Below are 25,055 nucleotides of genomic sequence, written 5' to 3' on the forward strand. Positions count from 1 at the left end.
CTCAGCTGGCCTACTTGTGTCTCCAAATTTCTAATGGAGGACCTTGTTTCACTCATGAAACTTAAAGTGGCCTTAGATAGATCAGGGACTATATTTGCTAAGCTAGAGGAGCTCTGCTCAGAATTCTCTGTTTGTTGCTGAGAAGATGATGGAAAAGGCTTGCTATTGCTAAGCCTGTTTCTTCCACCATTATTAAAGTCTTGTTGGAGCTTTTGTTGATCCTTCCATGAGAAGTTTGGATGATTTCTCCATGAAGAATTATAGGTATTCTCGTAGGGTTCACCCATGTAATTCACCTCTGCCATTGTAAGGTTCTCAGGATCATAAGCTTCTTCTTTAGAAGATGCCTCTTTAATACTGTTGGATGCATTTTGCCATCCATTCAGACTTTGAGAAATCATGTTGACTTGCTGAGTCAACATTTTGTTTTGAGCCAATATGGCATTCAGAGCATCAATTTCAAGAACTCCCTTCCTCTGAGGCGTCCAATTACTCACAGAATTCCTCTTAGAAGTGTACATAAATTGGTTATTTGCAACCATGTCAATAAGTTCTTGAGCTTCTGCAGGCATTTTCTTCAGGTGAATGGATCCACCTGCAGAATGGTCCAGTGACATCTTAGAGAACTCAGATAGACCATAATAGAATATATCCAAAATGGTCCACTCTGAAAGCATGTCAGAAGGACACCTTTTGGTCATCTGCTTGTATCTTTCCCAAGCTTCATAGAGGGATTCACCATCTTTCTGTTTGAAGGTCTGAATATCCACTCTAAGCTTGCTCAGCTTTTGAGGAGGAAAGAACTTAGCCAAGAAGGCCGTGACCAGCTTATCCCAAGAGTCCAGGCTATCTTTAGGTTGTGAGTCCAACCATGTTCTAGCTCTGTCTCTTACAGCAAAAGGGAAAAGCATAAGCCTGTAGACTTCAGGATCTACTCCATTAGTCTTATCAGTCTCGCAAATCTGCAAGAACTCAGTTAAAAACTGATAGGAATCTTCTGATGAAAGTCCATAAAATTTTTAGTTCTGTTGCATTAGAGCAACTAGTTGAGGCTTCAGCTCAAAATTATTTGCTCCAATGGCAGGGATTGAGATGCTTCTTTCATCAAATTTGGAAGTAGGTGTAGTATAATCACCAAGCATCCTTATTGCGCCTCCACCATTGTTATTGGGTTCGGCCATGTCTCTTTCTTTTTCGCGATTCTCTGTAAGGTTTTCTCTGGATTGTTGTGCTTTATCTTCTCTTAGCTTCTTCATCAGAGTCCTTTCAGGTTCCGGATTTGCTTCAACAAGAAAGTTCTTGTCCCTACTCCTGCTCATATAAAAAAGAAGAGAACAGAAAAAGAAGAGGAATCCTCTATGTCACAGTATAGAGATTCCTTAGAATAAGAGAATAAAAGGAGAAAAAGGTAAGAATCCAAACACAGGGGGGAAGAGTGGGTTCGAATTCTTGAGTAGAAGAGAGGTGTTAGTAGATAAAAAAATAGAAGAAGATGAGTTAGAGGAGTTTTCAAAAATTATTTTTGAAAACAGGTTAGTGATTTTCGAAAATTAAGAGAAGAAATAAAATTAAAATTAAAATTTGAAATAATTAGTTAATTAAAAAAATTTTGAAAAAGAGGGAGGAAATTTTCGAAAATTAGAGAGATAAAATTAGTTAGGTGGTTTTGAAAAAGATAGGAAATAAACAAAAAGTTAATTAGTTAGTTGAAAAAGATTTGAAAATCAATTTTGAAAAGATAATAAGTTAGAAAAGATTTTGAAAAAGATATTTTGGAAAAGATTTGATTTTTTTTTAAAATTAAAATTGATTACTTGACTAACAAGAAACTAAAAGATATGGTTCTAGAATTTAAAGATTGAACCTTTCTTAACAAGAAAGTTACAAACTTCAAATTTTTGAATATATCACATTAATTGTTAGTAAAGTTTTTGAAAATCATGAAATAAAGATAAGAAAAAGATTTTGAAAAATAATTTTAAATTTTTGAAAATCATAAAAGAAAAATGAAAAAGATTTGATTTTTGAAAAAGTTTTGAAAAGGTAGGATTTTTAAGATTGAAAATTTGACTTGACTTATAAGAAATAGCTAAGTTTTAAAAATTTTTGACTAAGTCAACTCAGATTTTTGAAATTTATGAGAAAAAAAAGTAAAAGATATTTTTTTTTTATTTTTGAATTTTTAATGAGGAGAAAGAAAAAGAAAAGATATCATTTTTGTGTTTTTCTATTTTTTTTTCAGAAAACAACAAGATTGACACAGGACATGAAAAATTAAGATCAAAACACATAATGCATGCAAAAACACTTTGAATGTCAAGATGAACACCAAGAACACTTTGAAGATCAAGATGAACATTGATGAGAGGGCTTTTGCGTGGTCTAGAAAAATGCGGATAAATCCTCGTTGCAAGTATAGTTTCTAAACCTTCAAAAGTCCCGTCATACAAACGTTTTGGGTGTCACAAGTAACAAACCCCTTTAGAAATTGTTAACCGAGTATTCAAACCTCGGGTCGTCTTCCCAAGGAACTGCGAGGAAGTATGTTCTTATTATTGGCTATAAAGATTGTGAATTCGGGGTTTAGAAGGCGAGAAGCAAGTGATTTAAATGACAAGTAAAGTAAATGGCAATTAAAAATAAATAAATAACTGTAAAACAACTTTTGGCAAGAGAAGGGAATTTAGAGGTCTAACTTAGTTATCTCTCTCAACTATAATAAAAGTTGAATCTAAACTCCACTTGGTCAACCTTTACCAGGGCAAGGAAAGTCAAGGGACTAATTAAATTGACCTATGAATCCTAATTATTTCCTAAGAAAAGGTTGGGATTATTTAGGTGCAGCTCAATTAGCAAGATAACGATTATTAATTACGTTGAGTTCAATAACTGTTGAGTTACTAAATTCTTAATCAGAACCAAAAGGGGAAAAAGTAAAATTGCTGGAATAATAAAAATGTCCTTAGATGGGAAGCAATGGCAACTTAATTCAAAGAGAATAATTATAAACTGAAAATACCTCAATTATCATTAAATAAAAATGTCATCAACAGCCAATTGGGCAACATCAATCGAACATAATAAAGGCTTCAGAGTAATCAAAATATAAAAGAGAAATTAAATAGTAAAAAGGAATATTAAACCTGGATCGAGAGTCACTCTAGAAAGAGAAGTCCTAAATCCCAAGAGAGAGAGAGAGAGGAGAGAACCTCTCTCTCCAAAACTACGTTTAAAACATGAAAAGTAAATTATGAGAGGCCTGCTTATGAATGGATGCATTCCCCCACTTTATAGCCTCTAATCTGTGTTCTTTGGGCCGAAAATTGGGTCAGAAACAGCCCATAAATCACTTCCAACACTTTCTGGTCCGTACAGGTTGCGGAAAAGTGATGCGGCCGCATCGTCTACGCGACCGCGCGGATTGGTTGTTGGCCAGGTCACGCGTCCGCGTGATCCACGCGTTCGCGTCGCCTGGCATCGGGGCAACTATGGCAAATTATATATCAAATCGAAGCCCCGAAAGTTAGCTTTCCAACGCAACTGAAACCGCGTCGTTTGGACCTCTGTAGCTAAAGTTATAGCCGTTTGAGTGCGAAGAGGTCAGGCTGGACAGCTTAGCAGTTTCTCCAACTTCTTGCATTCCTTTCACTTTTGCATGCTTCCTTTCCATCCTCTGAGCCATTCCTACCTTATAATATCTGAAAACACTTAACACACATATCAAGGCATCTAATGATGATAAGAGAGGATTAATAATAAGCAAATATAAGTCCAAAGAAGCATGTTTTCAATCAAAGCACATAATCAGGAAGGAAATATAAAACAATGCAAATAGTATGAATAAGTGGGTAAAGAGTAGATAAAAACCACTCAATTGAGCACAAGATAAACCATAAAATAGTGGTTTATCAAACATCAAGACTTATTTTTGAAAATTTTCAAGAAAAGAAAAATATGCAAGACACCAAACTTAGAAATTTTCAATGCTTAGACACTATGAATGCAAAAATGCATATGAAAAACAACAAAAAATACAAAACAAGAAAATATGAAGATCAAATAAGAAGACTTACCAAGAACAACTTGAAGATCATGAAGAACACATGCATGATTTTTTTCAAAATTTTTTTGAAAAATAAAAATATGCAATTGACACCAAACTTAAAAATTGACTCTAGACTCAAACAAGAAACACAAAATTATTTTTTGATTTTATGATTTTATAATTTTTTTTCAAAAATTATATTTTTGAAAAACGAAAATAAATAAAAAATTTTTTGAAAGATTTTTGAAAATAAAATTACCTAATCTGAGCAACAAGATGAACCGTCAGTTGTCCAAACTCGAACAATCCCCGGCAATGGCGCCAAAAACTTGATAGGAAAAATTGTGATTTACTCTTTTCATAACTTGAACAATTCTTAGCAATGGCTCCAAAAAAAAAAAACTTGGTGCACACTACTGTGGTTCACTCACACTCTTCACAACTTTGCACAACTAACCAGCAAGTGCACTGGGTCGTCCAAGTAATAAACCTTACATGAGTAAGGGTCGATCCCACGGAGATTGTTCATATGGAGCAAGCTATGATCATCTTGTAAATTTCAGTTAGGCTGATTCGAATGATTATAATGGTTTTCGAAAATAATAATAAATAAAGCATAAAATAAAGATAGAGATACTTATGTAAATCATTGGTGGGAATTTCAGATAAGTGTATGGAGATGCTTTGTTCCTGTAGAATCTCTGCTTTCCTACTGCCTTCCTTCAATCGTTCATTCTCCTTTCCATGGCAAGCTATATGTAGGGCATCACCGTTGTTAATGGATACTTTCCATCCTCTCAGTGAAAATGGTCCAAATGCTTTGTCACAGCATGACTAATCATCTATCGGTTCTCGATCATATTGGAATAGAATCCATTGATTCTTTTGCGTCTGTCACTACACCCAACAATCGCGAGTTTGAAGCTCGTCACAGTCATTCAATCCTTGAATCCTACTCAGAATACCACAGACAAGGTTTAGACTTTCCGGATTCTCAAGAGTGGCTGCCAAAGGTTTCTAGCTTATACCACGAAGATTCTGATCAAGGAATCCAAGATATACACGCTCGGTCTAAGATAGAACGGAAATGGTTGTCAAGGACGCGTTCATAAGGACGGATGATGATGAGTGTCACGGATCATCACATCCATCAGGTTGAATTGCAGCGAATATCTTAGAATAAGAATAAGCATGAATTGAATAGAAAACAGTAGTACTTTGCATTAAAACTCGAGGTACAGCAGAGCTCCACACCTTAATCTATGGTGTGTAGAAACTCCACCGTTGAAAATACATAAGTGATGGTCCAGGCATGGCCAAATGGCCAGCCTCCACAAATGGCATATGAATTCGAAAATAGGGAGAAGGACCCGTAGTACAATTGTAAAAAGTTCTATTTATACTAAACTAGCCACTAGGGTTTACAGAAATAAGTTTAAGTGCAGAAATCCACTTCCGGGGCCCACTTTGGTTTGTGCTTGGGCTGAGCTTGAGCTTTACACGTGCAGAGGCTTCTATTGGAGTTAAACGCGAAGTTGTAACGTGTTTTTGGCGTTTAACTCTGGTTTGTGACGTGTTTCTAGCGTTTTACTCTAGAATGCAGCATGGAACTAGCGTTGAACGCCAGTTTGCGTCGTCTAAACTCGAACAAAGTATAGACTATTATATATTGCTGGAAAGCTCTGGATGTCTACTTTTCAACGCAGTTGAGAGTGCACCATTTAAAGTTCTGTAGAATTTATTTCGAGTGCAGGGAGGTCAAAATCCAACAGCATTAGCAGTCCTTTGTCAGCCTGAATCAGATTTGTGCTCAGGTCCCTCAATTTCAGTCAGAAAATACTTGAAATCACAAAAAAACACACAAACTCATAGTAAAGTCCATAAATCTGAATTTTGCATAAAAACTAATGAAAACATCCCTAAAAGTAGCTAGATCCTACTAAAAACTACCTAAAAACAATGCCAAAAAGCGTATAAATTATCCGTTCATCAACCCTCTCATGTTTTTCTTTCTCTTCTTTTCCAAATATTCATTGAACTATTTTATCAATCCTGTCTTGTAGCTTAATGCTAGATGGCTGTGATGTAGGTTCCAATAAAAAAGATAGATATCAATTAAAAGTATAAATTCTGAAACCAACATAAAGAGAGAAATACTTATAGCATTTCGTCGGCAAGTCATTCATGCTCATATACTCTAAAACCTCACTGCCAATGGAGTTTCCAGACAAGAACATAATAGCCTTAGTAGCAGCTTTATTAGCTTCCGAAAGAAAAGATTGAGGTGGAGTTAGTAAGAACTCATAATCACCCAATAGCTATAAGTTGGAAATTAATTCTCCATGACTCTTCCCCAAAGCTGGGTTATCTTTTCTTTGATTGGCAAGGCTACATTCAGCTTCCTCAATCAATTCGCTTCCCTTTCCATCGATAATATGAGTGACCACAAGGGTTATAATGCTCAATAACATACACATGCAAGTATGAATGCGAGGTACAAGACCTTCAGTTGAATCCCTCTCCTAAAATAATATGTGAAACATATAAGTGGCATGAGTTGAAACGTTTGTAGATTCCAATTGCAAAAACTTTTCGGAATCATTCTTTTCCTTTGTAAATAAAAATATTTAATCAATTAAATGTAGAACTATAACTGCCAATACATAAAAAGAAAATTTAAATGGCTTGCCAGCATAACCTTCCCTTATAATAAAAAACAAGATTACATCACCAGCTCATGCACATGAATAAATTCATGAAGCCATTTTCCAATTTAAAACAAAATAAATAATTAGTTTCCCATCCGTTTGTTGTAATCCATACCCTTTGAACCAACCGCAATGCTGTAATGCATAAACCAAAAAATGCACTATGCCAAATACATCCAACAGCATGTAAAACCTACACCAAAGCTGCAATAACAACTTAAAATAAATTTTTTAGTAAAAAAGACTTGAAGTAAATAAAACTACCAAGTACTTCCATATTCTCCATTAGCCAAAAATAGTCCAAACTAGTCTTGTTTAGCATTTATTAATTGTCACTAGAGCTAGAATTAATGAATGCTAAATAAGTCAAGTTTGGACTGATATTTTATTGTATCATTACCGTTAAACAATATCACAATAATCAGACGATTAATAAGCAATTTAAACATAAATGAACCATAAAACAATGCTGTAGAGCAGCTCAAAAGTAAAGTAAATCACTTCCAACAATAGAACACTTGACTAGCATACTTAAATTAAGCTTATTTCCTATTCCAAAATGACTAATAATCAAACCTCCATGATAGCTTTGAACAAATATTCATACAAAACTAAAACACTACCAAACGTTTTTTCCCTTCCATTTCTATCCCCAAAACAAAACCCCAAAACAAAATACAAAAATTTTAGCTCATTAGATCTGCACAAATCATCATCCAAAATACAAAAATTAGAAGGTGTTAGCTAAGGAAAAACAACTGAATAGAAACATAGTAGTTCTTTTTTCACAAAAAATAACAACAAAAAGCAACAATGGAGCAGTTATAGAGTACAAAAGGGAAGATTTGAAGCGCGCACCTAACGAAAATATATCAAATTCACTAATCCTTCTCTTGAGACAATTATTATTAGAGTCAAATATTTCCATTAAATGAAAATGCATGATTGGTGACTGCACAAAAATGATTAACTGATAACAAAACAAAACTAAATCATCTTAACAAATTATTAAATACTATATATGAAAGAATCCAATGTTTATAATATAACATGATCTAAAATATTTATTATGTACCTCAACAAAAGTACCTTTGCCAATTACTATTATTTGCTCAAAATCATTAACTCTAACTTCACTTCTTTAAAGCCTCATATACTCAGTTTCTCTCTTGTCCGAATTTCTGACCATCTCCTCCCGCTCTTCAACTGATATTTGAATTTTCTACACCTTTTCTTGTAGTTCTCTACATTTGAGAACACACCAATAATAAGAAATTAAGATCAATATTTCTTTTTTTTTCTCTTTCATTGTTGCCATTTGGCAATTAGTATGCGATGATGAAGTTGTAAAATTTACTTAAATTGCTGTACTAATCAACTAGTACAAAATTCATATTCAACATGACATTCTTTTTCTCTTTCAATTTACATAAACCAACCAAAGAGAGATAAAATAAACCCAATTACTTATACATAAAATTAATCCCAGACTCATCATTATAGAAACCATTTAACAATACTTACTAGCAAATATTTGTAAAAATTATTCTAACATTGCAAATTGAAACTTGGTTTAGATATTGAATGGAAAATGCTAGATAGATTTTCTATTGAGCTTTCTCTTCTTTTTTGAAGAAGTAGAGCAATTAGATTAGTGTAGAAACCAAAAGCATATCTAGATTTAGAGTGAACAAAAAAAACTCATAACAAATAAAATAAAAAAAACAAACTAAAAGCAAAGGAACATGGCAGAAGTAGGGAGGCATGAGCACCAAGAACATCTAGGGTAGAAGCACGGTTTCAGAAAAGCAAATAAGTGGTAGATGTTAGAGAGTAGCTAGCACAGATCTAAACCTACTGGAAGTGACGGTGGTTGGACTCTGATGCTTGAGCATCTTTCCTATCTTTTCCTAGTGAATTTGCATTTGAATTTATTAAGTTTAATCAAGATTTAAGTATTTTTAAGCCACTATGAATGTCTCTTTGAGTTATGTGTAATTTAGTTTATTTCAGGTAGCATTTGGGCAAGTTTGACAGAGTTCGTGTAGAAAAAAAAGAAGAAAGTTGATGATGCTGTCAACCTTGACCTTTTCGCCCTCCAACGAGCATAACTTGAGCTATAGAGGTCCAATTGACGTGGCTCTAGCGGCATTGGAAATCCAACTTCAAAAGCTTTCCAATAATATATAATAGTTTATATTTTTCTTCTGGAATCATGGTGCCAAACGCCACCAAGTTGGCGCCAAACTTTGCAACCTCAAGTTTAGCGCCGGGATCATTACAAACTCCCCAATCACGCTGGCATGGTGGCGTCAAATGTAACACACTACCACACGGAGTCTTACGCTTAAGTCGTAAAATAGAGGTGGCCAAGTATTATGACCTCTAAAATAAAAGATATACATAATATAGTTGAAAGGAATTTATATTCAAGGAGCCTTGAAAGAAATGCTTAAGCAAAGTCGCAAAACAAAAGGAGCAACGGTCACGTAAACGGAAACTTTCGTACGAAGAAAAGTAGAAACACATATATAATAAGAGCTGAGAGTCAAAAGATACAAAATATTCAAGCTCCGGGCTTAACCTATAAAGCCAAGGCTGGCCGGAGAATATTTATATTCATAATATAAGCATAAGTATATATCCCAAAATTCTTATAAAATTTCGGTAGCACCTCCCCTAAAACTAGAAATTTGCCACCCTTCTCAGGTCCCATCCAAACCACCTTTCAAAACCTTTTCAAGTCATTTCCAATTCTCAATTCATTCATTAATCAACACACACACACACACACACACACACACACACACACACACACACACACACACACACACAGATATATATATATACACACACACACACAACTTAACCAATCCTCAATATTTCATCATCAATACTCACATTCACCAATAATCATTCATCAACTCCCATCAACAACATTAATTAACACAATTTTTACAACCAACTCAACAAAATCATTATTCATTAACTTATTATTAATATAATTCCACATTTCCATCAAGGTTACTAGCATTAACATATTCCCACATTTCCAACCTATCCTATGGTTATCTAGCCTATATTTTCACAAAATATTATATATTATCTACGAGAAACTAAAACCATACCTTGGCTGATTTCTCCCTAATGCCGAAACACCACAAAATACCTTCGATCCTTAAGTGTCCAAAGTCTCGAATCCTTACCGAACAAAGACCCAACCTCCACGGTCTACTTCCTAGTCACCGATATCACCCAATTCGCCTCCAACATCTTCATTATTGTTCCAATTCACATTTACACAACCTAATTTCACACAATTACATACACAACCACTAATTTTACTACCTAATCTCATTTAATTAAAGGATTCACAAGGGTTATGAGTTCCTTACCATTATCCACAAGCAATTGGGCAAAAATTCGATAATTTTCTATTGTCAGAGTTCACCTAAACCATCAAAATCATTCAGTTCTTCAATTATCAAAACCTAACATTTTCAAAACTGAAGAGGGAGAAACTGGGAGCAAAAATGCAGCAGTACTACCTCATGGTTAGAACGGTTTCGAAGAGGATTTCGAGATGAATGCGTTGCCACTAATGGCTCGTCAATCGGAGCTACAAATTGAAAGTTATGGTGAATTAAATTTGGGCAAGGGTTTGAGTTCTTCCCCCTTTCCCCCACTGTTCTGCACTCTCTCTCCCCCTTATCTATCTTTAATGAGCTGAAAGCTCATGGAAGGTGATTAAATAGGTTGGGCCTTGGGCCTGAGCTAATCGGTTTGGCCCCGTTCAACCAATTTTGGGCCAAAACCTTTAAAAGTAGTATTAAAATTCATATTTTAATTATTTCTACCTTATTAAACTATAAAATTTATTTTTCTAATTTTTTTAAATAATGATTAATTTATTGGTTAATTATTTACTAATTACTCGAAGTTTACACCAAGCTTGGGATATCTAAGTTTGGCGCCAAGATCAAGAAAAGACTACAATTTCGCACGGCATAGTGGCGCCAAAATTGGCCCAGCCTAAGTTTGGCACTAGCTTTAGGATTTTGTAGTGGTCTCCATATCTCCACGAGCCAGCAACGAGATCTTCAAGGATTTTTTATTAAAACTTTATATTATTTATAATAGGGAGAGATATTATTTAGTTTTAGAAGATATATTTTACATTAATTAGGATTAGATATAAAAGGAGAAGAGATCTTGGCCTAGGGTTTCTTCTTCTCGACTTCTGCACTTTACACTTTTCTCTGCTAGGGTTTATTTCCTCCATGAGAAACTAAGCCTCCATTGTTAAGGTTAGGAGCTCTGTTTATTTTATGAATTAATACTATTACTCTTCTATTTTAATTAATGTGTTAATTTTAATTTCAAGAATTTGCTTTCGTTCTTCATCTTAAGGATTTGGGTAGATCAAAAGAATAACTCTTATTCTAATTTTGTTCTTGCTAAATCTTGGAAAAGTAATTTACTTGAACCATAGCTTGAAAATAATTTCTCCTTAATCACTAATTATCTGGGCTTAATAGGATACGTGACATATAATCCTCTTATATTTGGGTAATTAGGGTTTTTGTGGTTGATAAACTAGAATTAGACTTAAACCTCTAATTGAAATCAAGTGACCAAGGAATTTGCGGTTAACTAGGTTAGAGGAGACTAAATTACTAAGGAATTAGGGTTTAGTCAAATATAAGTTGCCATGAATTGAATCTTGCATGTTTAAAATAGTTGGTAAAAAATAGAAATCCAGAAGATAAACAACTCCTAAATCTTGACTGTTTTCTCTAATAGTCTTTACATCAATCTACTGTTTGCTTTCTAATATCTGAATTTATTGTTTAATGCACTTGAACTCTCAAAACATCATTTTCTTCTTGAATCACTCAATCATTATTCCTTGATCCATGAATTCTCGTGGGATCGACCCTCACTCACCTGAGGTATTACTTGGTACGACTCGGTGTATTTGCCAGTTAGTTTGTGAATTTTTAAATTCTGCACCAGACTCACGTGCAATAATGCATCATATTCAAACAAATCACTGTACATGAGGAGATGGTGAGCAAATTGATGCAAGAGATGAAGTAGAGGAGCACGATGTCGATCTCGAATCTAGCAGTAACAATGCTTTTTTCGAAGATGGAAAAAGGGGTGTGTGACAGCATTAGCGTGACGAATGTCAGATTGACAGGATGTGAAGGTTCGGGCCTTCGAGGATAGAGAGAACAATGGAGGCTAGGGTTTACTCATTTGGATTGTCGTGTAAGATAACAAACATGAGAATAGGGAGAAAGGAGAGATCTAGAAGAAAAAGGTAGTCTTGTTTCGGTTTCCACTTAAATCGCCGCCAACTGAAAAATATAACTACTAATGATAGTTTTACTACTACAATCACTGTAAAATTTATAGATCGCTCGGTTTCACTTTCCGCCGCTAAATTGTTGCCACTATTTACCGTTTGTTTTGTATTGTAAAATGTACTACAATCAATACAAATTGTTAAGATGGGTGATTGTCTCAAGATCCAAAATAACCAATTAAAAGCTAACACTATATTAATTATTTATAATGACACTTAGAAGTTTTATAGTATTTGTCAATAGTCATAGTACGTACCAATAGTACTCCTATACCTAGGTATTTCTGTAACACCCTAATTAACCTAAGCCTTACCTCGCGTCGTAAAGCAAAGGTTAATCAAAGGTTGCGACAGTTCTACTTAAGCATAAGGTTCAGGTATAGAATAACCAAACATCATAGTAAAATAGTATAATATCATAAGGCAATAGCCACGACTCACGGAGTTTAAGCCGGCTAGCCATATACAGACCATGAGTGAAACCAGACAGTAAAAACAGCTTATACAAGTTTTGTTCTCTCAACACAAGCCTCTAGGCCAAAGCAAAATACAAAAGTGAGAGACAGCTATATATAATAAAGCAAAAGACTCCAAACGATAGCCCAGATCCTCCGCTCTTGTCACCAATCAAACAACTCACCGAGGTGGGTTGCGACCTGCATCTGAAAAACACAACAAAGATATGGTATGAGAACCGGAGGTTCTCAGTATGGTAACAGTGCCCAGTGATGTAGGATATAAGACCCCGGGATGCCAAAGGCAATCCTAGACTCCATAGCCATCACAAGAATTCAACTTAAAGCATACTAAACCAGAACAATATAATATGTAATTCCTTATCACAACTTAAGTCATAGTAGCATAATAGGGTAATCTATCTTAGGGAATTTCTAATCTAATCAATCACCACAGTCCCACAGACTTCACCAACCGATCCGTCATGCGATCCCATCGCGATCGCCTTCCAAACCTCTTTAGCTCCGGTAAAAGCACAAGTATATACAATACAAGTAAAGTACAAGTAGAGGCATATACAGCAATTAATACAAGTAGCAATTAGACATGCTAAACAGATAGGGAAAACAAAATCAAGTCGGCAAAGCATACAAACAGGTAGAAAATGCATATGATGAATGCCTGCCCTACTGGCTATGATATCACATTGTCGGTTCAACTGCCAACCCGACACATCTCCATGGAGATGTTGTCCTTTGGATTCATGGTGTGGGAACCCCCGAGATATAGTGCTCAGATCACTATCCAGGATTTTGCGCTTGTACGCTCTGATGATCCGAAGGGATGCGAGCGGGATCTATTGCCACCGACCTCACATCTAAGCGCAAGCGGGACGAACCATCGCCCTTACGCCGCCGCCGCTACCTCGACAGGCGGGATCGAACCTCGGCCCCTACCGGGCGCATAGTGTCTCATAATCTCAATGAAAAGTGATACAATGGTTTTCAAAAACATTTTTAGTACAAGATGGACCCATTATTTCATTCAGAGTCCTCAACTCTTTCCAACCACTGTTCTTTCACATTTTAGTTCCTAGCTTTCACGTTTCATCCATCAGCCATTCATCACACATCATCAGCCTTCCTGGTACAACAGAAACCTAGTATTCCATTTGCTAACATTTTCCCAATTAATAGTCTCTAAGACCCTTAAATTGTTTCACATATTTGAACACCCAAAAATATGCCCAAAAGTCTTAAGCATGTGTTATAGAAGCTTACAACCTCGTCGGGAAGGTGAAATAGTTGAAAACAAAGCAAAATTTGAGAAACAGGGCGTGTGCGTCCACACAGAGGTGTGTGTGCGCACGCCCAGGAAATTTTTAGAAGTGTGCATACGCACAGGGGTGTCAAAACATAAAAGGGTCTATTCACTCGCACAACTTGTGCGAGCGTCCCCAACAGACTGGCCTCCCCAACGTGTGCGTGCGCACAGGTCTGTGCGTATGCACAGGCTGCAATTTTTCCTTTGATGTGCGTGCGCACAAGCTGTGCCAACGCTACAGGCAGATTGTCTGCCTCTGCGTGTGAGGACGCACAGGTCTGTACGTGCGCACAGGTCGCCATTTACGCAGAGTGTGCGTGCACACAAGGCTGTGCGTGCGCACATACCAGAACACTCAGAATTCTGTAACTTTGCAAAATTTTCAGATTTTCAACACCAACTTTGAATGATCATAACTTCCTCTACAAAATTCTAAATTTCACAAACTTTATATCAATTTAAAGGGTTTTCAAGGATCTTTAATTCTAAACAAATTTCAACAAGTTTTGAAAACCGAGACAAGAGTTATGATAAGACAAAGTTCACCAAAATTCTATTTTTACCTGAAATCACAATTTTCATAGTTACTTGCAAAACACAATCAAAACCAAACCAAACTATTCCCAAACTCCACCCTTCATCAAAATCAACCCTCTATGTCTTACCATACTAAAATTACCACATTTTGCTTCACTTTTCCCCATCCACAACATCCATATCAATATATCTCATATATCAAACTTTATTAACAAATTCCAACTACATTACCAATCAATCAACAACCACATCTCATTTATTAACATAGCTTATTTCTCAATTTCACAATTCATTTATCTCCATCATATCACTATTAATCATCATTTCATCAAACATCATCATACAACCACATCCAACAATTCAACAACCATTCAAATCCAATCCTATCCTATGGGTCACTAGCCTAAGTGTCCATGAATATTATATACTACATAGAGAAAACTGAATCCATACATTGGCCGATTCCCAATATAAACCAAATGAGCTTTCAATCAAAATGCAACCACCAAGGTAGCTCCAACAAGCACCAATAAGCTCCAACTCACAAAAATCAAGCTATATACACATAAATCACCACAAAATCAACCTAGGACTCAACATAAATCAAAGTTCACAAGAGATCATAGCCTCTTACCTTTTCCAACAGATTTGGATGGTAAAACCCAAAGCTAAGCAAGGATTAGAGTGAACCAAAACATCAAGAATCACAAAAACTCACTTAACTAGAGACCCTAGGTACCCGAAATTTTGGAGAGAAGAACTTGGGAGATTTCGAGCTTACCTCTAGAGATTCTTGAATGGATTTTCTAAAGCTCTTCAAAAGGAATGCGTAGCCGCTGACGGCACGCAAATCGAAGCTCTAGAACTCAAGATATGAGCTTGAGAAGATTGAAGTGATTAGGGTTCAACCTCTTCTTCTCTCCCTCTTTCAAATATGAAGTGTGTGTGTGTTTATGAGGCTAGGGTTCATTAAATGAACCTTTATATATGTTGGACTTGGCCCAACTTGGGCCCGATTCAACCTGTTAGCGTTTTTAGCCCGTTTGGCCTAACTTCGAGTCAGACCTTTAAAATTAACGCTTGGTTTTCCATTTCTACTATTTTTCTAAAGTTTTTGGTTGTTTTTACTTTTTTTCGCACAGCACTGGACAAACTTGAACCGGTTCAACCAGTTTAACTGTCAGTTCGCGATTTTTCACGATTTTTCGCAGGAAACACATTTTCTAACTCGGAAAGATCCACTGAGTCCAAAAATAATGTTTAAAACCTCAAATTCTCACCCTAACTTTTCAGAATCAAATTTAAATAACATAACCACTTAATTAACTTGTTCAATTAATTGCGGTTCTTACACTCTCACTTTCTATCCCGTCAAGTATATTGAAATAATTTGTTTAGGAATCACAACTTAAAAGTTAGTATCTTGTATGTAGTAGGTGACATCTCTTTATGCGTGTATTTTGTATTTCTTCAAACAAACGATACTTACTAATTAGCTTGTAATTGATATGTTATTGTTGATTTGTTCCTTCTTCTTTATAATTTTATCAGGATTGTTCAAATTAATTCCTGACAATATTAAAATTTTATAATATCATTTAACTTATGTCATTATGTCTTATTTTATCATATAATTTGTATTTTTCTCTAGACATAATTGACATGAGAGATTTGGCAGCACATAGAGGAGTGGGTACGTAGTAAATAGTACAGTAGGAATCTTGTTTTGGATAAACGCGGAAACATGATTGGCAATAAATAATCAATAAATTAAGGAGGTGTGTGGTTTCAGGATTAATTTTTATGACTAGGAATATCATTACTAGAAATATGATGACTTAGAATAATATTACCAAGTATATAACATTCTTATGTTTGGTTTGAAAAAATAAAATCTATGAAATATTAATAATATGCCTAGGAATGTTTTAGTTTTTGTTTGGTTCATATTTAATATATTTGGGAATTGTGAATATTTTGTCTAAAATGCCCTTATAATTTTTAATTAGAATATTAATAATTAAATTTAGTAAATATATATAATAAAATATAGTATAATAAAATAAAATAATTTTAATTAAATTTTTTACGCTCTAATTTTTTAAATAAATATAAATATAATAAAATATTATTTTTATTTTATTTTTAAATTTACTAAAATACCCCTAATATCAAATATCTTTAATTAAAATTATTATTGATTCTAAATTTTTTTAAATTTATTAAAATATCCCTAATAACAAATATCTTTAGTTAAATTATTTTTTACTCTAATTTTTTTTAAATTTACTAAAATATCCCTAATATCAAATATCTTTAATTAAATTATTATTGATTCTAAATTTTTTTAAATTTACTAAAATATCCCTACTAAAATATCCTTAATAACAAATATCTTTAGTAAAATTATTATTGACTCTAATTTTTTTAAATTTACTAAAATACTCCTAATATCAAATATCTTTAATTAAAATTATTATTGATTCTAAATTTTTTTAAAATTTACTAAAATTAGTTAAATTATTATTGACTCTAAATTTTTTAAATTTACTAAAATACCCTAATATTAAATATGTTTAATTAAAATTAACACAAAATACGTATCTAAATTTTCAAAAATTCCATAATTCATAATTCGTCTCATAATCCATAATTGAACTTATATAAAACAAATCTCAACGATTCTAAACACATACGTATTAAAAAGCTTTACTATTATCCAAATTAAAATTACAAAGAAGCCTCAAAAAGGTAAAATTTACTAACAGACACACAACTCTTGTACAATAACGCAAACACATCAATAAAATGAAATCAATGTTACAATAGACAAATTCATACATAGAAAAATGAACACAATTATCGTGTATGATGTCTTCTCCTCTATTGGTTCAACATTTTTTGTGCAAGTTGATCTCTCCATCTACCCCAAGCATCACTCGTCTCAATATGGTGGATCGTCCCCCCATCTACTTCAAGCATATTTTGATCTACTATCTCATCAATAGGATCCACAACCATCACTCTTCTAATGTGATTATGCAAAAGGCAACATGCAGTTATAATTCTTTCTTGAGTTTTAAAAGGATAAAATGACCTTCCCCTTAAAATTCCCCATCTTGCTTTCAATACTCCAAATGCCCTTTCAATGACATTTCTAGCTTGTGAGTGTTTCATATTAAAAAGTTCTTGGGCTGTACTAGGTTGATTATGTGGATTAAACTCACTCAAATGATATTTTTGTCCTCTATAAGGTGCCAAAAATCCTTCACAATTTATGTATCTAGCATCACATAAGTAATAATGACCTAGTGTGACATACACAATTGAACAAAATTAATGAAAGATCAAATGGTTACTTTGATAACATATTATAGTCTCAATAAAATACCTTGGGGAACACTAAACCCATTGCAAAATAGTGCATCTCGCAATACCTTAGAATCCGCAGCTGAACCTTCCCAACCCGCCAGTACGTAGATAAATTGCATATCGGGAGCAACCACTCCAAGCATATTGGTTGTTATATCACCTTTTCTGTTTCAATATCTAGGCTTATCAGCCTTAAGAACATTGACTTTGATATGAGTACCATCTAAGGCTCCTAGGCAATCCTAAAATCCAAAAAAAAGATCAATTAACTCAATCCTAAAGAACCCCAACCATATGAGATTTAATAACATTAGCAAAATAAATTACCTTAAACCATTTCCATCGTTCATCCATTCTATCCTGGCTAAATGGTTGAGATTTCTTCAATAAGAGATTATGACATCTCAAAATAGCAAGCAATACATCATTAAACCGCCTACTAATTATTTCTTCAGATCTCACAAATTGTCTCTTTATTACTCTAATTTTGACGTCATGTGCTATAATATGTAAAAACATGGCAACCATTTCTTTCACACCCATATTTCTACTTGGTTCTAACCTTCTAACCCTTTTAAGCATGTTACATAATGCATGAAAGGCACATCTATCCATTCTTGTATTTTCTATACATGCTAGATCACTAAAATAAATAATCCTATCAACACTAACATCTCTTATTACTTGCATACTATAACTATCATTCCATTTTCTTTTCTTTTTTTTTAATTGCAATATAATCAAAAATAGCAAATCATCAACAACTTAACCATAAGGTCATTCATTAATTCAAAATGTAAAATCATGCAGGTAATAACTTTCATCTTCTGTTTGGGATCCATTCTGCACCAAAAAAAAATTAAAATATTTAGCTAGAAGACTTAACTATTTATTTATTCTATGTAAACTTTTTCTATCATTTAAAAAATAAAATTAATAGCCATACTTCAAACTTATTCGAAATATTTAAAAGGGAGCATATCTGGCATTCTCAAACTACAGATGAAACTAAATATCAAGGATAGTAATCAAATAATGTTCAAGCTAGCCAATTGGGATTAGCCTAAATAGGGTAGATGATTAGGATAGAGTTCCCCCTTCCCTTGTACCCTGGGTTCAAAACCCCCTTTCTTTGTACCCTAAAAAATAAAATAATAATGTTCAAGCTTCAAATCCCATTTGTCCTATCTTGTCATACTCATAATGATGTTATTTGACAGGAAAAAAGTAGAAATTAAAACCTTTCCTACCATATTAAGAATATTTAGTTAAAACTTACCTCCTTTGTTAAGTGATCTATAGCCAATAGTCCTTGTAATACAGGTCGAACCTTCTCAATTGATGTTGTATAAGCAGCCAAATGTGCCCTTGGACAAAAGTAGCTGGACCTAAAAATATAAACCTTAGATCAAATACTAAAACAAGCTTAGAAAAAGGGCCTCTTAGGACTATAACTAATCCATGAACCAATCAATATTCATATTCCATCTTTAATATAAAAAGCATGTCAAAAGTGTTCAGTGCACCACATGCCTCAACAAGATACGTAATGAGCGGATAATTTATACGCTTTTTGGCATTGTTTTTAGATAGTTTTTAGTATAATCTAGCTATTTTTAGGGATGTTTTCATTAGTTTTTATGCTAAATTCACATTTCTGGACTTTACTATGAGTTTGTGTGTTTTTCTGTGATTTCAGATAATTTCTGGCTGAAATTGAGGGAGCTGAGCAAAACTCTGATAAAAGGCTGACAAAGGACTACTGATGTTGTTGGATTCTGACCTCCCTGCACTCGAAATATATTTTCTGGAGCTACAAAACTCCAAATGGTGCGCTCTTAACGGCGTTGGAAATTAGACATCTAGAGCTTTCCAGCAATATATAATAGTCCATACTTTATTCGTGATTAGATGATGTAACCTGGCACTCAACGCCAGTTCCATGCTGCATTCTGGAGTCAAACGCCAGAAACACGTCACGAACTAGAGTTGAACGCCAAAAACACGTTACAACATGGCGTTCAACTCCAAAAGAAGCCTCAGCTCGTGTAAAGTTCAAGCTCAGCCCAAGCACACACCAAGTGGGCCCCGGAAGTGGATTTCTGCATCAATTACTTATTTCTGTAAACCCTTGTAGCTAGTCTAGTATAAATAGGACTTTTTACTATTGTATTCGGTGTCTTTGACCATTCGGTCTTTGACCATTCGGTCTTTTGACCATAGGTCCTTCTCCCTATTTTCGAATTCATATCATATTTTGGGAGCTGGCCATTCGGCCATGCCTGGACCTTCACTTATGTATTTTCAACGGTGGAGTCTCTACACACCATAGATTAAGGGTGTGGAGCTCTGCTGTACCTCAAGTTTTAATGCAATTACTACTATTTTCTATTCAATTCGATTTATTCCTGTTCTATGATACCATTCGTACTTCAACCTGATGGATGTGATGATCTGTGACACTCATCATCATCTGTCCCTATGAACGCGTGCCTGACAACCACTTCCGTTCTACGAGAGAAAGCTAGAGTGTGTATCTCTTGGATTCCTGATGCACGACGCATGGTTACCCTCGCCTGACAACCGAGCCTTCCATTCCGTGAGATCAGAGTCTTCGTGGTATAAGCTAGAATTGATGATGGCATTCACGAGAATCCAGAAAGTCTAAACCTTGTCTGTGGTATTTCGAGTAGGATTCCGGGATTGAATGACTGTGACGAGCTTCAAACTTGCGATTGTTGGGCGTGATGACAAACGCAAAAGAATCAAGGAATTCTATTCCGACATGATCAAGAACCGACAGATCATTAGCCGTGCTGTGACATAGCATTTAGACCTTTTTCACTGAGAGGATGGGATGTAGCCATTGACAACGGTGATGCCCTACATACAACTTGCCATGGAAAGGAGTAAGTAGGATTGGATAAAGGCAGTAGGAAAGCAGATATTCAGAAGGAACACAACATCTTCATACGCCTATCTGAAATTCCCATCGATGATCTACATAAGTATTTCTATCTTTATTTTCAGTTTATTTATTATTATTATTCGAAAACTCCATAACCATTTATTATCCGCCTGACTGAGATTTACAAGATGACCATAGCTTGCTTCATACCAACAATCTCTGTGGGATCGACCCTTACTCACGTAAGGTTTATTACTTGGACGACCCAATACACTTGCTGGTTAGTTGAGCAAAGTTGTGAAATTATGTTTAGACCATGGTATTGAGTACCATGCTTTTGGGGCCATTACCTGGGAATCAATTTCGAACAACAATTTAAGTATGAATCACAATTTCGTCCACCAAGTTTTTGGCGCTGTTGTCGGGGATTGTTTGAATCACAATTACGTGCAACAACAATGCCAAGTTTTTCTGATCTGGCAACAACACCAAGTTTTTGGCGCCGTTGCCAGGGATTGTTCGAATATGGACAATTGACGGTTCATCTTGTTGCTTAGATTAGGTAATTTTCTTTTTTTATTTTCTTTTCAAAAAGTTTTCAAAAATATTTTTCAAAGATTTTCTCCCTCTATTTTCGAAAAATCCTTCCGATTTTTTAAGAATGAATTCTAGAGTTTCAAAATGGTATGCTGAAGCTTGGCTGGCCATCAAGCTTTAGACTAACCTGGTATGATTCCTGGAATTTTGATTGAGGACTTTGAATTCATTACTTCTCTTTTTCCTATGTTTTTCGAAAAAAATAAACTAAAATACAAAAAAATTCATAAAATCATAAAAACTAAAAATATTTTGTGATTCTTGTTTGAGTCTTGTGTCATGTTTTAAGTTTGGTGTCAATTGCATATTCATCTTGTTCTTGCATTTTTCGAAAAATTCATACATTCATAGTGTTCTTCATGATCTTCAAGTTGTTCTTGGAAAGTCTACTTGTTTGATCTTGATAATTTCTTATTTTGTGTTCTTTGTTGTTTTTCATAGGCATTTTTGCATTCATAATGTCTAAGCATTGCAAATTTCTAAGTTTGGTGTCTTGCATGTTTTCCTTGCATCAAAAACTTTTCAAAAATATGTTCTTGATGTTCATCATGATCCTCAAAGTGTTCTTGGTGTTCATCTTGACATTCATAGTGATCTTGCATGCATCATTGGTTTTGATCCAAAATTTTCATGTTTTGGGTCATATTTGTGTTTTTCTCTCTCATAATTAAAAATTCAAAAATCAAAAAAATATCTTTTCCTTTTTTCTCTCAAAATTTCAAAAATTTGGGTTGACTTAGTCAAAAATTTTTAAAATTAGTTGTTTCTTGTAAGTCAAGTCAAATTTTCAAATTTTAAAAATCTTATCTTTTTTTCAAAACTTTTTCAAAAATCAAATCTTTTACTTTTATCTTATGAATTTCGAAAATTTAAAACTATTTTTCAAAATATTTTTCTTAATTTTATTTCAAATTTTCGAAAATTATGCTAACAATTAATATGATTGATTCAAAAATTTGAAGTTTGTTACTTTCTTGTTAAGAAAGGTTCAATCTTTAAATTCTAGAATCTTATCTTTTAGTTTCTTGTTAGTAAAGTAATCAATTTTAATTTTAATCATATCTTTTTATCTTATCTTTTATATCATATCTTTTTCAAAATTTTATCTTTTTCAAAAATTTGATTTTAAAATATCTTTTCTAACTTCTTATCTTCTTATCTTTTCAAAATTAATTTTCAAAACTTTTTCAACTAACTGTTTGACTTTTTATTTGTTTCTTATCTTTTTCAAAACCACCTAACAACTTTTCTTTCTCTAATTTTCGAAAATACCTCCCTCTTTTTCAAAAATTCTTTTTAAATAATTAATTGTTTTAAATTTTAATTTTAATTTTATTTTTTATCTTAATTTTCGAAAATAATTAACTCCTTTTCAAAATTGTTTTCGAAAACTTCTCTCTCATCTTACTCTATTTATTCATTCATTTACTAACACTTCTCTTCATCTCAAATCACTGCCCCTATCCTCACCCTTGTGTTTGGATTCTCCTTTCTTTATTCCTTTTCTTCTTCTACTAACAATAAAGAACCTCTTTACTATGACATACAGGATTCCTCTTCTTTTTCTGTTCTCTTCTCTTTCATATGAGCAGGAACAAAGAAAAAGGCATTCTTGTTGAAGTTGATCCAGAACCTGAAAGGACTCTGAAGAGAAAACTAAGAGAAGCTAAATTACAACAATCCAGAGACAACCTTGCTGAAATTTTCGAACAAGAAAAGGAGATGGCAGCCGAACCCAACAATAATAATGCAAGGAGGATGCTTGGTGATTATACTACACCTACTTCCAAGTTTGATGGAAGAAGCATATCAATTCCTGCCATTGGAGCAAACAATTTTGAGCTGAAACCTCAATTAGTTGCTCTAATGCAACAGAACTGCAAGTCTCATAGACTTCCATCAGAAGATCCCTACCAGTTCTTAACTGAATTCTTGCAGATCTGTGAGACTGTTAAGACTAATGGAGTAGATCCTGAAGTCTACAGGCTCATGCTTTTCCCTTTTGCTGTAAGAGACAGAGCTAGAACATGGTTGGACTCTCAACCTAAAAATAGCCTGGACTCCTGGGATAAGCTGGTCACAGCCTTCTTGGCTAAGTTCTTTCCTCCTCAAAAGCTGAGCAAGCTTAGAGTGGATGTTCAGACCTTCAAACAAAAAGATGGTGAATTCCTCTATGAAGCTTGGGAAAGATACAAGCATATGACCAAAAGATGTCCTTCTGACATGTTTTCAAAATGGACCATGATGGATATATTCTATTGTGGTCTATCTGAGTTCTCTAAGATGTCATTGGACCATTCTGCAGGTGGATCCATTCACCTAAAGAAAACATCTGCAGAAGCTCAAGAACTTATTGACATGGTTGCAAATAACCAGTTCATGTACACTTCTGAGAGGAATTCTGTGAATAATGGGACGCCTCAAAGGAAGGGAGTTCTTGAAATTGATGCTCTGAATGCCATATTGGCTCAGAACAAAATGTTGACTCAGCAAGTCAACATGATTTCTTAAAGTCTGAATGGATGGCAAAATGCTTCCAACATTACTAAAGAGGCATCTTCTGAAGAAGAAGCTTACGATCCTGATGCCAGGGCATCTTGGCCAGTTTCACTGACCTTTTCTTTACTGTTTTTAAGGTAGTTTCATGCATTTCCTTAGGAAATAAGCTAGTTTTGGGTAGATATTCACTTACACCTTGATTCAATCATACATTGTGAATTTTACATGATTTCATGAGGATTTTGCATGAGTTTAGTGACAAATTGTATATTGTATTCACTCTATTGCTTGATTTCAGGACCAAAGGAAGCAAGGAAGAACCACTTAGCAGTCATGTTAATCTAATTAATGTGGCCACTAACGTGGAATGGGAGGTAACTTGCAAAGTTAATGAGAAAAGTGATTGCCAATAACGCTCTCGAAGCCATCATTGCCCACGTTAAGAGTCACATTAACTAAGTTAACGTGAACTCTAACGTGAAGAAGGGGACTTTGAGCCAACGTTAGTGACACTTAACATTATCACTAACATTGGCCAATGATCATAAGTGGCCACGTTAGAGTCAAGTTAACGTGGCCTCTAACGTTAAAAGGGGGAAGGAAGCAAACGTTAGTGACATTCAACATTGTCACTAACGTTGGCCTAAGGTGCAATGTACCACGTTAACGCCCACGTTAACTTGGTTAACATGGGAGCTAACGTAAGAGGCAAGGGTGGTCGACAACGTTAGTGACACCCAACATTGTCACTAACGTTGGAAGCAACCACAAAACCCCATGGAGCCACGTTAACTTTCACCTTAACTTAGTTAATGTGGAAAGCTAACGTTGATGAGTGAAAGATGAGCCAACGTTAGTGACACTCAACATTGTCACTAACGTTGGGGATGGCTAAGAATGGCCACGTTAAAAGCCACGTTAACCTAGTTAACATGGGACTCTAACGTGAGACATAGGGGTACACTGGAACGTTAGTGACAATGTTAAGTGTCACTAACGTTCTCGAAGGTTGGCAAGGCCACATTAGAAGCCACATTAACCTAGTTAACGTGGGCTCTAACGTGAGGCAAAGGGGTACATTGGAACGTTAGTGACAATGTTGAGTGTCACTAACGTTCTCGAACTCATACTTTCACTAAAACGTTAACACCCCTAACGTCCTGAGCTAAAGTCTCGGCCCACTTCACACTTTCTCTCTGCAAGTAAAACCAAGCCCAAATGAAGAAGAGAACTACTTCA

General features: G+C 34.6%; 2 non-coding genes across 2 annotated transcripts; one reads left to right on the forward strand and one right to left on the reverse strand.

Annotated features, from left to right (window-relative positions):
* Window positions 1-671: 671 nt before the first annotated feature.
* Window positions 672-779, forward strand: LOC112714375 (small nucleolar RNA R71). The gene has a single exon (XR_003159223.1). It is a non-coding gene; the product is annotated as a small nucleolar RNA R71 (small nucleolar RNA).
* A 22,659-nt stretch (window positions 780-23,438) lies between these two features.
* Window positions 23,439-23,542, reverse strand: LOC112715538 (small nucleolar RNA R71). Its single transcript, XR_003159800.1, has one exon. It is a non-coding gene; the product is annotated as a small nucleolar RNA R71 (small nucleolar RNA).
* Window positions 23,543-25,055: the final 1,513 nt, after the last annotated feature.

This window comes from Arachis hypogaea, chromosome 1 (genome assembly GCF_003086295.3).
Source record: "Arachis hypogaea cultivar Tifrunner chromosome 1, arahy.Tifrunner.gnm2.J5K5, whole genome shotgun sequence".
Taxonomy (NCBI): domain Eukaryota; kingdom Viridiplantae; phylum Streptophyta; class Magnoliopsida; order Fabales; family Fabaceae; genus Arachis; species Arachis hypogaea.